Raw genomic sequence first — 15,870 nt, forward strand, 5'->3', positions numbered from 1 at the left:
TCCTTGCTTAGCATCTGGACCGCCATCTTAAGTGACAACTGCCATTTCGCTTTCCCACACAAGGGCATTTCTGAAAAAGGCTCACACTCCCTCATACCAGCCCAACCCTTCACTGCCTGCATTCTTTCCTGCCCAAGGGCATATCACCACTCCCTCATGCCAACCCCACCCTTAACCACCTGCATAAACTCTGAGCCTGCCCCATAAAAGTCCTGAACCCCAAGCCTGTTTTGCCTCTCTGCATCTATTGAGAGATGTGCCTTTCTTAGTCAGCTCTGACAAATAAACTCTCATGTGTATCTCTGCCTGGTCTCAGTCTTTCATTTTTCACTCGCCCATCTTCTGGTGCCTCGCTTTCCTTTCAAGGAGATTTGAATGAGTATTATTAATCAGCCCATACCGCCACGAACAAATAACTTAGACTAGCTGGCTTAAGAACAAATAACTTAGACTAGCTGGCTTAAGAACAAATAACTTAGACTAGCTGGCTTAACCAACAGAAATTTATATCTCATGCTTTTGCAAGTTGGAAGTCCAAGATCAGGGTGCCAGTATGGTCAGGTTTTTGTGAGGATGTGCTTCTTGGTTGAAGATGGTCACTTTGTTGTGTCCACATATGGGGGAGAGAAAGTGAGTTTCTGTTTCTTCCTGTTCTTATATGGACACTAATTCTAACATGAGAATCTGGCCTTATAAATTTGTCTAAAGTTAATTACCTCCCAAGGCCCAAATATAATCACATTAGGGTTGGGGCTTCAATATGAATTTTGGGGATACACAAACATTCAGTACCAAACAGTAAATTTACAAATTTTTTGAGTGAAAATTAGGACTAGAATGCAGGCCTCCCAAAACTGTTTGGCAAGTCATCTTTTCAAATCAGATTACCAGTCTATTTTAATTTACACTATTTAACTTTTAAATTTATTTATGCATTTTAAACCAGAGCTGAATAAAGCTAAAGTTTAGAAAACTCCCAAAGAAAGGGAAATTAGATTGGCAATTTCCCATAGTTCTCTCTCTCTTTCCTCCCATCTCTGTATATTACATATATATACATATAATATATTTTACACACACATATGTATATATTTGTGTATGTATGTACATATGTATATGTACATATATATGTGTATATACATGTGCATACACACATAGACACACATACATATATTTCCCTCAAGTTCTCTGTTTGTATGTGTATGTGTGTGTTTGTATATGATGTCCATCTCATTCTATTTAGCTATGTGCCTTTTTAACTATTTTAACTATTACCCTTAACAGCTATACCAGCACCTCCCAGTATATTTTACAGTTGTTCAATAAAAAAAAGAAAACTTTATGACTGCTAAATAAGTCATTCTGAGTGCTCTTTGGCTTGTTATTTAAAAAAAAAAAATTTATCGAATGCTTTACAATTCCTTTTCCCTCAGACTGTGATGACTTCTTCTAACATTTTGTTTATATATTTAGCAGTAAAAGGAGTCGAGAGCTGCCAAGTATTATTAAGGTAAAACATACTACTGTAGGAATGCTCTTGTGAGGGCAACATTACTCATGAGATTAAGCAGTGAGAAATACAATTCTATAATTCTAGTTTCTAACTCTTCATGATATAGGGGCATTGGTGCTCTCTTATTTTTAAATTTATATAGTAAAGATAATAAGATTTTTAGGATGTTCAAATAATGCTTCAGTATTCATGTTATAATTATATGATGCTGTTCTTTGAGGAAAAACAGTATTAGCTATTAGAAAAAAAAGTTTATGTTATTAAAAAAATAAAACCTGAAACCTGAAAAACAACAATGACAAAAACTCCCCACCATATCACTCTTCTTTCCTGTTTTTACTCTTAATTCCCTTCCACATTTTTCATATCTTTTCATCAGAAAAAAATTACATCAAAAAGATAGCAACAAAAGTTGTTCTATCTGAGGTATCTCTAGAAAGATCCTACTTCTACAGAAAAGTTCCCAATTATAATCTGGGTCTTAATCTGCTTCAAAACAAATCTGCTTCCCAAGCATGGTTCACAGCAGCTTGGGTGTTCAGTTAGAAGTAAATGGAGAAAGATCAACACTCCCTCTACTATGTGAGTCTGAAGTCCAGTGCTTGTCACTCTTGTTAAGTATGAACAGGGACAGTAAATGAATGGAAGAAAGAAAGTGAGCATTTATTGAGTGCCTTCTATGTGGCCAGCAAAACACTGTTTCACATTTATTATGCCATTATACCATTCATATAAAATAGCCCCAGTTTTCTATAAATGAGGAAACTGAGGCTCAAGGACATTAAAAATCCATGCTCAATTGGCTGGCAAATGGTATGGTCGAAATCCAACTTTAGATTTCTCTATTTCTAAAAACTAATCAGTATATGATTCAATAAATATTTTATAAGTATGCAAAATTAAGTTACAAATATTTATAAAGAGTCATTTCATAGAAATTAAAATTTTATATACTATAGCATAAAAACTAAATATCAAAACATTAATATTATTCCTCAAAATTAAATTTCCTAAACAATAAAACATTTTAGCTGGGTGCAGTGGCACACGCTTGTAATCCCAGCAGCTCCAGAGGCTGAGACAGGAGAATTGTGAGGTCAAAGCCAGCCTCAGCAACAGCAAGGTGCTTAGCAGCTCATGAGAACCTGTCTCTAAATAAAATACAAAAAATAGGGCTGAGGATGTGGCTCAGTGGCTGAGTGTGAAGAGACACAGGGGGTGATTACTTATATTGGAAGTGCGATCCTTCCCCTCTCCTGGAGGCTGTTAACAACAGGGTGATGGGAAGTGTTATATATCCATTTCCTTTTTTTTTTTTTTTTTTTTTTTTGATAAATAGCTACCTATCCTGTGTCCTGGTCTCAACACTGAACTTTTATAATTAACATGCTTGAAGACAACTATATTTCTGACTTAACTGTGGAAGCCAAATTCCTTAAATTCCTTCTATTTAAGCCACTGGTACACATTTCTATAATGTGTACCAAAGTAAACTTTAACTAATAAAGTATTTGATGCCCAAAAGTGGAGTAACATAAACAACAGACCTTAAAATGTGATATTGGCTGAGCTGAAGTGAGGTGGAGAATTTTCCATTCAAGCCTAGGAAAAAAGGCAAAACCTATTGTTTGACAGCAAATACACCCATTGGAAGATGCTTAATGTGTCTTAGAACTCAAATCATATAAATATCAAGTATAGGGTTTTAGGGAATAAGGAAAAGAGTGTCAGAATTTTGGAGGGTGTTAGCTACTTTCAATCTTCAACCAGATTATACAAGAAAAGGATACTCCTCAAACTAATCTGGTAGTTCTGGAAGCAGAGAGGGAATGAGATTAAGTCCTTGCTCAGTCATCCTTTCTGCCTTCATCTGGCACTCCAAAATGGTCAAGAGCAAATAACCACGAGCCTTTGATATGGTACATGTGTCAGTCTCCTTTGCTGAAGTTAGTACAAGTGGAAAGCAGAATGAGAAGAGAGATTGGAATACAGGTAGACCAGAGAACCAAAGGATCCCTTGCAAATACTTGTTGCTGTATGTACATTTTCTAACAAAGAGAATGATTAGAACTCTTCTACAAAATGCATCCCCAGGAATTTTCACCACCACAAATGGTTAGGATCTCCATGACTACAGCCCAGTTTCCCAGTTCCAGGTCCATATGGCTGGGGGGTGAGTCAGAGAGTAAAGGTCTGATTGCTAAGGAAGAATCAGTGAGAACTGAAACTAGACTGATGGTGACTAATCACTGATGGTGACTAATCACTGATGGTGACTGTCTAAGAGCTCTGGGTACCGTTTTGTGGAGAATCCAAGAAATCAACAGACAAACAAATAGCAACCAGGTCCATCAGTAAAAACAATGGCATTGTCAGAGAAATGCCAAGGCTTACCAAACATACCTGAAAATGCCCAACTCATAAGACAAATTCCAGCCTCCAAATCCACATCTACAGGAAATAGGAACTGAAATGTTACAGCTGTCTTAATGAAAATCTCTCCAAGGTCCATTTGTTTGTCACCATGTAGGGCAATGGAAAAGGGAGTTCCTCCTAGAACAGGGAACGGCAAGCCAGATTCTTGAACAAACAACTCCCTCCACTGCTAAGTCAGAGTTCTTGCTTTTCTTTGTCCAGCAGCACAAGACAATTGTTATAAATTTGAGATCACTATTTAGTGGATGCCCTCTTCTCCTTTCTCAAATGGAAGTTTTACTGCAGCAAGTGTTTTCTCTTTACCACCATGAATTGGCAGTGTTAAATGTACCCTTTGGTCAAGGCATAAGAAGTTACATTTAGACCTAACCAAGAAAAATGCCTTAACTTAGAGAGCTTAGAGAGTCTGCAATTAAAGTGGAAAGCAGTAACTGGATGAGTCCTATCTCCCTTAAGAGTAGAGGTACAGCGGTTTTCCTTGTAGAAGTATATTTACATTATATTAGCAAGGGCCATTTTGAGAATTTTATAAGTTGGTAAGTAGGTATATGTAGATGCTGGGCAGCCAAGTGATGAAAACATAATGAAAGATGTAGTTAACCTGTGTTTTCTTCATCCCCAAATTTCTTTGGGAACTCTCCTGAGTCCAAGTAATTTGGGTGGGGATAATCACATCTTCTGTCTCTAGGAATGAGCATATCATGGGTCCCTGGCTAATTAAGTACTCACTGGAATTCTTCAGTCTCAGTTAAGTCAAAAGAAGGTCACATAACCAAAGCCAGGCCATAAAAGCTTTCCTCAAAACTTTACTTAGATTTGTTGACAAATGGACATCAAACAGACTGCCTCTGTCCCCGTCCCACCCACCTCAAATGCTAGAACTGGTGCACTAGAAACCCAGAACTACTGCTAGTCACTTTTGTATATTGTGGAGAGAACCTGCCCCACAATGAAGCCAATAAATAGTTTAGTAAAGCAGGGTTATGAGCAAAAGCACCTTATTTTGAGCTCCTGGGATCTAGTTATAGGTAAAGCTTTCCAAAAATTTCAAATCAATATATACATTTTTATTCCTAAATGATACTGAGCTGATCTTCTGTCACTTCCAAGCAAATGAATTCTAAGGAACATAGCTAAAGTCTTTTTAATTTAATTTTAATGCTTTCAAAGAGATAATTAAACTGCCTCCTAAAAACATATTTTTTTAAAGGTGTGTGTTTCTGCAGTCCAATATGTGTTTGTCTCTTTAACAAATATAGCATTTCAAGACAGGAATCATTGATTAAGGAATATGTGTGGTAAAAAAAAAACCCAAAAAACTCAATGTAACCTGAGATAGCATTAATAGATAACTAAGGTCATAAAGTTCCATATTAGAGGATAATCCCCCTGGACAAAATGATAAGAGCCAATCATTTATTAATGCTGATTTACAGCCTACTAATGCTCAAAAATGTTTTGTGTCTCTTTGTAATAAAAGAGATTCTAATAAAACCATAAAAGCAAGTTAAAAATAAGAGAAAGGATACAAATAATAAAGTGAGAGAGGAGAAAAGATAAACTGAAAACCTGGGTTGAGTCCCTCACCTAAAGTCAAGGACAAAATTTATCTCTGACCTTCTAAATGTCAAAATAAAATGGATATTGAAGAGTTCTGTGAATATGGTTATCTTAAAGGAAATACTTCATCAGAAGAGACTCTCTTGTTCCTTGCACTAAAGTCTAACAATAACTTATTACATAGCTTTTCATGCACTAGCATCAAATAATAGAATCAAAAATCCTCAGCAGAAGCATCACAAAAGAGGCAGAAATGTTCTATGCCTTTTATTACAAAAACTGCCCTTTAATTAAAAAACAGAAGCCCTTATTAAATTGAAAATCTATGAAGGCAATTCAGAGGGAGAGTTTGAAATAATGAAGTACACATGGGATGTTTTTAGTCATGTAGTTTGATATATGAGCAGATTTTGGAAAGCATGTTCTAGAAGAAAGGATGGTGAGGGTGGCATGTCCCTCAAGACCACCCTTCACAATAATCATTTGATTCATAAAGGCTTGCAGTAAAAATTACACAGCAAACCACTGGAATCTAAAGAATGAAAACAATTATAGGAAATTAAGAGCCTAAGGCTGACTAAAATGGTATGTAAATCTACCTGCATTAAAGTCCCTATATGTGAGCAAAATCTTACTATGAAAATCAAAGTCTTAATTGCATTCCTTACAAGATGGAAAATAATAAATATTTTAACAACTCACAACCAAAGATTTTTAGAAATGAGATAACTAAGAGAAGTGTCAGAGACCTTAGAGTAGAGAAAGTTTCAATCCAGGTTCTTGTAACTTCAGTCTGGATTTTTGCATTACCCTCTCCTCTAAGCTTCCTACTTATAGATTTACTTCTGTTCCTACTATTCCTGAATTAATTTGACCAGGCTGATCAATTTCTTCTCGGGTATACTGTGGTTTTTAAATGGCCTAAAATGAAGACTGTAAGTTACACTTTCTAAGCTTCCTTGTTTATCTCTTATTTTTGTTTTTCTTATTCCATTGTCATCTCTGACCTTGGACCATCTCATCCACAATGGGAAGTCCTGGATAATGCCTCCCATTCTGACTTCCAGTTGGCCTCAGTCTTTGGACTCTGTGATATGGGACATTTGTCACCTCACTCCTCATATTTCCACTCCCCAGGGGTGTGACAATTTGAGAAACACTTTTGTTTTCTTCCCTGCCTAACTTGTCCTCCCTATGGAGGAAGAATGATTTAACTCAGAAGTTGGTAAACTTCAGATGGGGTTTGTTTCTGTGTGGTTTGCATACATTATGGGGAAAATAAAAAAGAATTTCTCATAACAATTGAATACTATTTTTATGGAATTCAACATTTCATGTGTGTATATATAATGTTTTATTGGAATACAGTTCTTATGGGTTGAATTGTGTCTCCATCAAATTCATATATTTAAGTCCTAACCCCCAGTACTTAAAATTGTGTACTTAATCTGCAAAAAGATAATTTTATATATAATTTGTTAATACTGGTTATACTGGGATAAAGAGAATTCCTAATCCAATATGACAGTTGTTATTATCAAAAGGACAATAGAGATACACATACAAGAAGAATGTCATGTGAATATGAAGACTGAGACCAGGATTTTGTTTCTACAAGCCAAGGAATTCCTAAGATTGCCAGCAAACCACCAGAAGCTAGGAGAGAGGCCAGGAACAGATTTCCCTTGCAATTCTCAGAAGAAACCAACCCTGCCCACACCTTGATCTTAGACTTCTATCCTCCAGAACTATGAGGTAATAAATTTCTATTGTTTAAGCCACCCAGACTCTAGTACTTTGTTAAGCAGCCCTAGAAAAATAATGCAACAGCTGTACTCATTTTGTTTATATATTGTCTACATCTGCTCTCATGCTACAAGATAAAAATTGAGTAGCTGGAACAAAGAACACATGGTCTCAAAGCCTAAATTATTCATTACCTGGCCCTTTTCAGAAAGTTTGCCTATTACTGACTTTTCCAATTGGAGGGAGGAAGCTAGACATATGATGCTCACTTTCTGTATTTCTTCTTTGAAAATTACATGGTAACCCTTCACCAGCTCTTATTCTTTCAAAAAAGGCTTGAATATGTGCAGCTGATGCACTTGCGACAAGAAAGTTCTATTCAGGATAAAAGGGGAAAATAAAAAGGCAATTTTGGGTTCAAGGCATGGTCTCCAAATTGGTTTTATTAGTAATAAAAGTATTTATTTTTTATCTCTTTTTGATACTTTATTTATCAATTGATTTCAAATCTAGAGGATTGAGGTATGTGATTCATTCATTGACCTTTACAACTTTAGCTTATTCTTTATTTAGGCAAAAGAGTGTTGGAAATCTCATTTCCTTCTTCAAGTCTCTCCAAAAGGAAGTGAGTACCATTTTTTTTAACTTGGCTATATCCTCTCTGAAGATAAAATTCTCATGACTTATTCTTGAACTCTGTACTACATAAAACCACTTGTACTAATGTTCACAAAGTATAATTTTTTTTCATGCTGCATTATGTATTTATGAGTATTTGCATATGTTTTTATAGAAGAGATCTAAGTTACTATAACCTTCCTCAGATTTTGAGCTTCTGAGTGGGTTTTGTTTCATTTAAGGGCTGGTTTGTTCAATAACTTAACCCAGTGTTGTACTAATTAATGTGTTTCCCTCATTAATAATAAAAACCATACTAATCCACTGCCAACATCTTTATTTATGTTAACTTGATAAGGAAGAGAATATTGAAGATGAGAAAGACACCACTAATGCGTAACAGCTTTGTATTTTGAGAGAAAAATATTTTAATCATTAATAAAAAAATACCTAGAAATATATCTAAGAAAAGTCAGTCTATAATAGTTCACCCATAATTTATCATTTACTTGTTTATATCATTGATATTTATGGAAAACACTCATTACACACAAGTTTTCTCTGACATCCTATGGAGACAGGGGCATGAAAGATAGTAAGATTAAACAAACAATTGGGAAAGGGCATTCGATAGGCAGAAAAATCTGGCTTTGATTCAATAGATGTTCACAAAAGGTAACTGAGAAAGTGGGGTCAGTGTCTGGGGGAAACTGTGTCAATCTGGATTTTATCATCTAAACCATGGACATGTCTGGCTGTGGAAGGATGGGCAGGATAGGCCCAGCCGAATCTATTGTTTGGAAAGATCTAAGAACACTCAGGGAAATAACTTATTCAGAGGAAGTTCTGCTGTGTTAAAGCTCAATAGGTCACTGGAGGAGGAATGCAGCAATTGAAGGGAAAAGTATGGAACTTATTACCTGGTTTCTTAAATTCAGTCTCTGTGGACGACTCAGAAAGAGAAGACTATAAAAACAAGCAATTAAAGTGAAAAGAGCAGTTTCCTTAAAGACTCTGTTGAGGGCAGTGTTTAACAGCTTTGGAAGAAAAGAAGGTAGTGTGTGTTGGGGGGCGGGGGTGGAGCAAAGGGCACTTCTTCTGCTCAGGGGTTACCTTTGCATTTGGAGTCTGAGCAGCACACTGCAACAGCCTGGAGCTGGGCCAGACTAGTGAGAGAGCATAACACTGCAGCAGACTTGGTATCTTTGGAGGGATTCAGCTGTTCATGGCTTGGGCAATAATAGATGACACTGTGGATTCCCAACTGGATAATAAAATTATTTTTAAAAATAAACCCAACTTTAAAAAATAATACCCCACTCCCACAAGATTCCATGGGAACAAAGACCCTGAGACTCCTAGAATGGTGGGCAGAAATTGTAGGAGCTGAAGTTATAAGAAATGGGAGCAGAGCCATCAAGACAGCAAGTAGTTATAGTCATTGCATCCAGGATTTGTGGTCTGGAAAACACTACTTTCAAAGATAAAGGGAGAGAATGATATGATATAGAACTAAGAGCATTAGGTTACAGTTTTTGTCAAATATCAGCTCTGTGACCTTGGTCAAGTCATTTAAATATTCTGGCTTCAAAACAGTAGAATCTGGGGCTGGGGATATAGCTCAGGTGGTAGAGTGCTTGCTTTGCATGCACAAAAGAAAAAAAAAAAAGCAACAGAATCTTTCAAATGCCCTGATGAGGTCATTGTATAATTCAAACAAGATCAGGTGTGAGAAAAATCTCTAATAAAGTGTTATATGGGATATTTCAGAACATGCTCTTTATTAAAGGTTCCAAGTGCCTTGCTTTACAGGATATGCTGTCAAATAATTCACTTATCTTGTAGCATAACATGTTTTTGTGTCTTCCTAAGTCATTTTCCAATAAAATAATTTTTCCCATGTATACAATGGTCTCAGCAAAACCTAGAGTTCTTTGAAATGATTGCTTTTAGGAGCATCCATAAGCAAGCATATTCAAAGTGGATGCAACTAAGAAAATACAGAAATTGCAGGCACATGCACAACCAAAAAAAAAAAAAATAATAGAAGGGAGGGTAGAAAAGCCTTTTAGGTAGTATGAAGTGGTGATCATAAAAATCTTGGCCTAATTTTTGACATTTTTCAGAATAGAGGCAAAGCCTTGGTAGTGATAGTTCTACTGGGAAATCTTAACTTTGAATTGCCTGCCAATCTCTATCCTGTATGTCCAAGAAGAGCCATTTATCATTTTTATGAAGCCACTGAAAGCCCACATTGAGGAGGAAAAAACTAATTATTGAGCATCATATGCCTTCACATTAAATATATAATAGAGTAATGGTATGAAAGCTCTAAAAAGTAGGCAATAAATGTTTTGATAAAACAAATGTCTAATTGCTCTCAACAGAAAGACAGCCCTTCTTCACCTCCACTGATTCACTGTTGTTCATCAATAATATCACATCTTTGACAATTAATGGTGCTCTCTGATGATTGTTTTTCCCTGATACTTCATCTCCACAAACAGCCCTTTTTTTTAGCCAATAACAATAACCCATGAATGTTTATGAGTTTCAGTCAACAAAGCCTCTATCTATCTATCTATCTATCTATCTCTCCTGAATAATATATATATTTTGGTAATCCCCCAAATCTAGGGAAGTAATTATGTGTATTAGCTTCAGGAGTCTGCTTTTCTCTTTAGGGTTATATGTTTAGAGGGGTTTTGGACACATATTTTTTGGTTTTTACTTTTACTTCTACCCTGTTCCAGGAGCAGAACTGTTTTTCTTTCTTACTTTAAGAAAATCAAGATCATTTTTGAATGAATTCCAAGTTCATCCCTTAATTAAACTAAAAATTGATCACCTTATCTCCATCTGAATCATACTCAGTAAATACTATCTATTCACATAAATCATCTTTAACCAGTCTATTTCTTGGAAATCTCTGTCCAAAGTTATGCAATTCTCTTAATTTTCCATCATTAGTTTCTTAATGCTCTCTCTGACTTAGGTTCTATTAGAATAAATAAATGGTTTTTGTCATCATGAAGTTCTTTCTTCTTGTGTTATCCCCTGGAGCTGCTCTGTCCCCCAGACTAGCCTTTAAATATGGTTACTCTAAGTCTAGATATGCTATTTGTAAAATACATACTATATTTTGAAGACTTAGAATTTAAAAATATTGTCTTGTTAATAATTGTTGTATGTATTATGTGTTGAAATGATAACACTCTGTATATGTTGGTTTCAATATTAACATTATGTTAATAGCAATGTGAAAATAAAATTTCACCTGTTATTTTTCCTTTTTTTAAGTGGCTTCTATAAAACTTAAAATTAAATATGTGGAAGACTTCTATGGGCAGTGCTTACCTACAGCTTTTAACTTGGAATCTCAGGTTTTCATCAGAGCCTGAATCTCTTAGCCTATTTTCTTTTCTAGTAGGCATTAATATCACCATTAAAGTAGCTAAAATCCAATTCCTTTTGATGACCTATCTCTATATTAACCAAGGAAGAGTTTCTTAGCCCATATAAGTATTTGATGCCACTCATAGCAAGCATACTGATCCTGAATTTTTTCCATTAGGAACAAAAATATTGCTTTCCTTATTCTTGAAATAATGTTGGGAGACTTAAAAGAAAGTAGGCAGAATGGAGGAAGAACAATCATATATATTCCTACTTGTCTTGGAAGGCACAATTGGCTTTGTGGATAATTATATCCAGTAAGATGCCTCTACATGTAGTGAAATAAATTTAGTCCTGAAATTCAAGGGAGTACGTAAAGGTTCCTCTGAGAATGTGGAGTTAATAAAAAATGGATGGTGAAGCTGGTTGTTTTTCTTGAAGGAAGTTCATAGGCAGTATCAGTCTAGCCCAAGGGAGCAAAAGGGATGGATATTTTCCAAGTACTTGACATCAACAGCTACACTTATACTCTCAATAATAGTTTGCCATTATTTTTCTATTTCTGATATTTTTACAGACAAATAAAATTAATCCATACACAGATATAGTTATAACAAACCATTGCCTGCCCTTGATGTTTACAAACAGGACTCACAATGACCAGAACACAATGTTTACAAACAGGACTCACAATGACCAGAACACAATGTTTACAAACAGGACTCACAGTGACCATGGCTCTATCTCTGTACCTGCTAACTACCATTCCTCCCTGGTAGGCTTTTTTTTTTTTTTTCTATCCTTAAGTTCTGATTCTGAAACTTACTACAAAAAAAAAAAAAAGAAATAAAAAGACTTGAAACTTCAAGAGAATAGTGGAATTAGAAGTGGAGGGGGCATGAACAGGCTGTGAGTAAACAGGTACAACTTAGCAGAGCACAGACTCAGATGGGAATGAGTCATGTTATTCAGCTTTTAATTGTGACAAAATATCTGAGAAAAACAACTTAAAGGAGGAGAGATTTATTTTGCTTTATAATTTCAGAGGTTCCATCTAAGGTGGTCAGTTCCATTTCTTTTGGCTTAAAGCAAAGCAGGGCATCATTGTAAAAGGTATAGTGGAGGAATGATGCTCACCTCATGGCTTCTGCAAAGCAGAAGGGAAGGGGACAACAAAGGAATTGGGCACAAGATAAAGTTCTCAAGGCCATGCTCCCAACATGATCCCAACTAGATCCCACAGCCTACAATCTCCCAATAGTTCATTCAGCTAAGACGAAGGCCAGAGGTCTCATGATCCAATCACTTTCCAAAATCCCCACTTCTAAACATTGTTGCATTGGAAACCAGGCCTTTCACATGACAAGTATTTGTGAAATACTTCATATCTAAACCATAACAGTCTGTGTTCTGCCCCTGCCTTTAAAACAGTTTCTGGGGCATTAATAGACTTGTTTATTTTACCATGTTACATTGCCAGGATTACTATTCCCCACAGATTTGTTTGGATCAAGAGATAATCTATTTTATTTCACTTCATTTTTGCAGTGCTTATGACCAAACACAGGGTCCTGAGCATGCTAGGCGAGTGCTCTTTCATTGAACTATATTTTAGTATACCGAGAGTCACTTTAAATACAACTTTCCAAGAACATTTAAGGTCTTTCAGTAATTTACACATAAGTGTGAATTAATTCAACCAAATTGCTTTTCTACTTTAGACTTACTGCTTGAATCTCATTTCAAAATAAAGGATTAGAAAGCTGTCTACATGTGGCTGTCCTTTAAATCCACAAAGATAACATTTTTTTGTGGCAAACAAACAAACAAACAAAAAACAACTATGTCAACATGAAAAATTCACAGCATTCTTCCTTTCAGTGGGGCCACTGCTTAGTTTTCCTCCAGTAAAATGATATGAAAACTTGGATGATTGAAGAATCTTCATTTTGATACTTAGAGGTGGGAGATGGGGTGGGATACAACTTATAGTCCTATGGTCTGAGCTGTGGGAAAGGAAGTTTCATCTTTGGCTACAGCTGTTTGGAAAGGGTAGAGAAGATGATGCAGAGCAGATTGAGTAGCATAATCACTATAGTCACTAATTTATGTGTCTCACTTACTCTCCAGGAACAGCTGTGCAATGACTAAGGAATCAGAATTATCAGGACACTGACATTTATGACCAGAATTCACAGTCACTTCTATACTGTGATGGAGGCTTTCTTGGATGTTTAATGTCTATAAGGCTCTGCTGTGTTGTTTACAGACCAAATCTATTTCTATCACCTGATCAGATCCTTCCCATGAGTTGGGTCATTCTAGTGGATCCTGTCTCCTACATATCTCTTAAGGTCATGGCACATGCTGACAAAGATTCTCTACTTAACCAAACTTTAGTCAGGCTCCTAAACCTTCTCCTAAGCTTATCCTACTGAGTACTTCCATGTAAAACCCAATTTTACTAAGAATCTACTCTGATAGTCAAGCCTGAACTTCCCACCCTCAACATCTAATCACTCTCACTATCTGATTGGATATCCTCCTCCTCTTCCTTTAACAAGAATACCGTTAGGTTGGTTCATCAATAATCTCCCTTTCCCCTTGTGTTAGTCAGCTTTTCATCACTATGACCAAAACACCTAACAAGAATGACTTAGAGGAAGAAAAGTTTATTTTGGTTCAAGGTTTCAGAGGTCTGGGTCCATGATCAGCTGACTCCATTGCTCTGAAGCTAAGGTAAAGCAGAAAACTGTGGTAGAAGGGCATCTAGGTTGGCTCCACAGTCTAACTATTATGAATTGTGCTGCTATAAACATTGATGTGGCTGTGTCCCTGTAGCATGCTGTTTTTAGGTCCTTTGGGTATAGACTGAGGAATAGCTGGGTCAAATGATGGCTCCATTCCCAGCTTTCCAAAGAATCTCCATACTGCTTTCCAATTTGGCTGCACCAATTTGCAGTCCCACCAGCAATGTATAAGTACCTTTTTCCCCCATATCCTCGACAGCACTTGTTGTTTGACTTCATAATGGCTACCATTCTTACTGGAGTGAGATGGTATCTTAGAGTAGTTTTAATTTGCATTTCTCTGATTGCTAGAGATGATGACCATTTCTTCATGTATTTGTTGATTGATTGTATATCCTCTTCTGAGATGTGTCTGTTCAGGTCATTGGCCCATTTGTTGATTGGATTATTTGGTTTTTTTTTTTTTGGTCTTTAGCTTTTTGAGTTCTTTGTATACCCTAGATATTAGAGCTCTATCTGATGTGTGAGGGGTAAAAATTTGTTCCCAGGATGGAGGCTCCCTATTCACCTCACATATTGCTGAGACAAAATTTTTTAGTTTAAATTCATCCCATTTGTTGATTCTTGGTTTTAATTCTTGTGCTATAGGTGTCTTATTAAGGAAATTGGGGCCTAACCCCACGTGATGGAAATTAGGGCCAACTTTTTCTTCTATTAGACACAGAGTCTCTGGTTTGATTCCTAGATCCTTGATCCATTTTGAGTTAACTTTTGTGCATGGTGACAGTTAGGGATTCAATTTCATTTTGTTGCATATGGTTTTCCAGTTTTCTCAGCACCATTTGTTGAAGATGCTATCCTTTCTCCATTGCATGCTTTTAGCACCTTTGTCTAATATAAGGTAGTTGTAATTTTGTGGGTTAGTCTCTGTGTCCTCTATTCTGTACCATTGGTCTACCAGCCTGTTTTGGTGCCAGTACCATGCTGTTTTTGTTACTATTGCTCTGTAATGGAATATTACTCAGCACTAAAAAATAACAAGATCATGGTATTTGCAGGGAAATGGATGGCATTAGAGCAGATTATGCTAGGTGAAGTTAGCCAATCCCCCAAAAAAAAAAGCCGAATGTCTTCTCTGATATAAGTGACTCAAAATGGGGCAGGAGCGTGGGAAGAAGATTACCTCTAGATAGGGAAGAGAGGTGGGAGGGAAAGGGAGGGAGAAGGAGAATAGCATGGAAGGTGAAGAAGACCCTCTTCGTTATACAAAATAATACATGTATGAAGATGTGAGGAAAAAAAAAAGAACAGCGTCACCTTAGATTAGGTAGAGAGAAGTGATGGGAGGGAAAGGGAGCGGATGGGGGGAAAGGAAGGACAGTAGAATGAAATAGACATTATTATTACTGTGTGTATATACGTGACTGCATGACCAATATGATTCTGCAACCTGTACACTCAGAAAAATGAGAAATTATATCCCATCTGATTCAAATGTATGATATGTCAAGGTCATTGTACTGTCATGTGTAACTAATTAAAACAAATAAAAAAAGAAAACTGTGGCAGAAGGAAGTGGCAGAGGAAAGCTGTCAACTCATGGCAGCTGAAAAAAAGAAAAAGAAATGGAGGCACCAGGGACAAAATATAATCCCTAAGAGTATGTCTCCAGTGATCTACTTCCACCAGCCACTCCCTACCTGCCTATAGTTCCCATCCTGTATTCCATTCAAATTATTAACCCATCAAATGGGTTAATTCACTGATTAGATTATAACCTCATAATATAATAATTTCAGGTAGAAACACTGGATAATCCAGGAACCTTTGGGGAACACCTCATATCCAAAC

At 36.4% G+C, this 15,870-nt stretch overlaps 1 protein-coding gene across 2 annotated transcripts in view; it reads right to left on the minus strand.

Annotated features, from left to right (window-relative positions):
* STARD13 (StAR related lipid transfer domain containing 13) overlaps nucleotides 1-15,870 on the minus strand; it is a 444,473-nt gene that overhangs the window by 341,611 nt on the left and 86,992 nt on the right. The gene's annotated exons all lie outside the window — the stretch shown is intronic.

The sequence above is a fragment of the Spermophilus citellus genome (genome assembly GCF_964194105.1).
Source record: "Spermophilus citellus genome assembly, chromosome: 1".
NCBI lineage: Eukaryota > Metazoa > Chordata > Mammalia > Rodentia > Sciuridae > Spermophilus > Spermophilus citellus.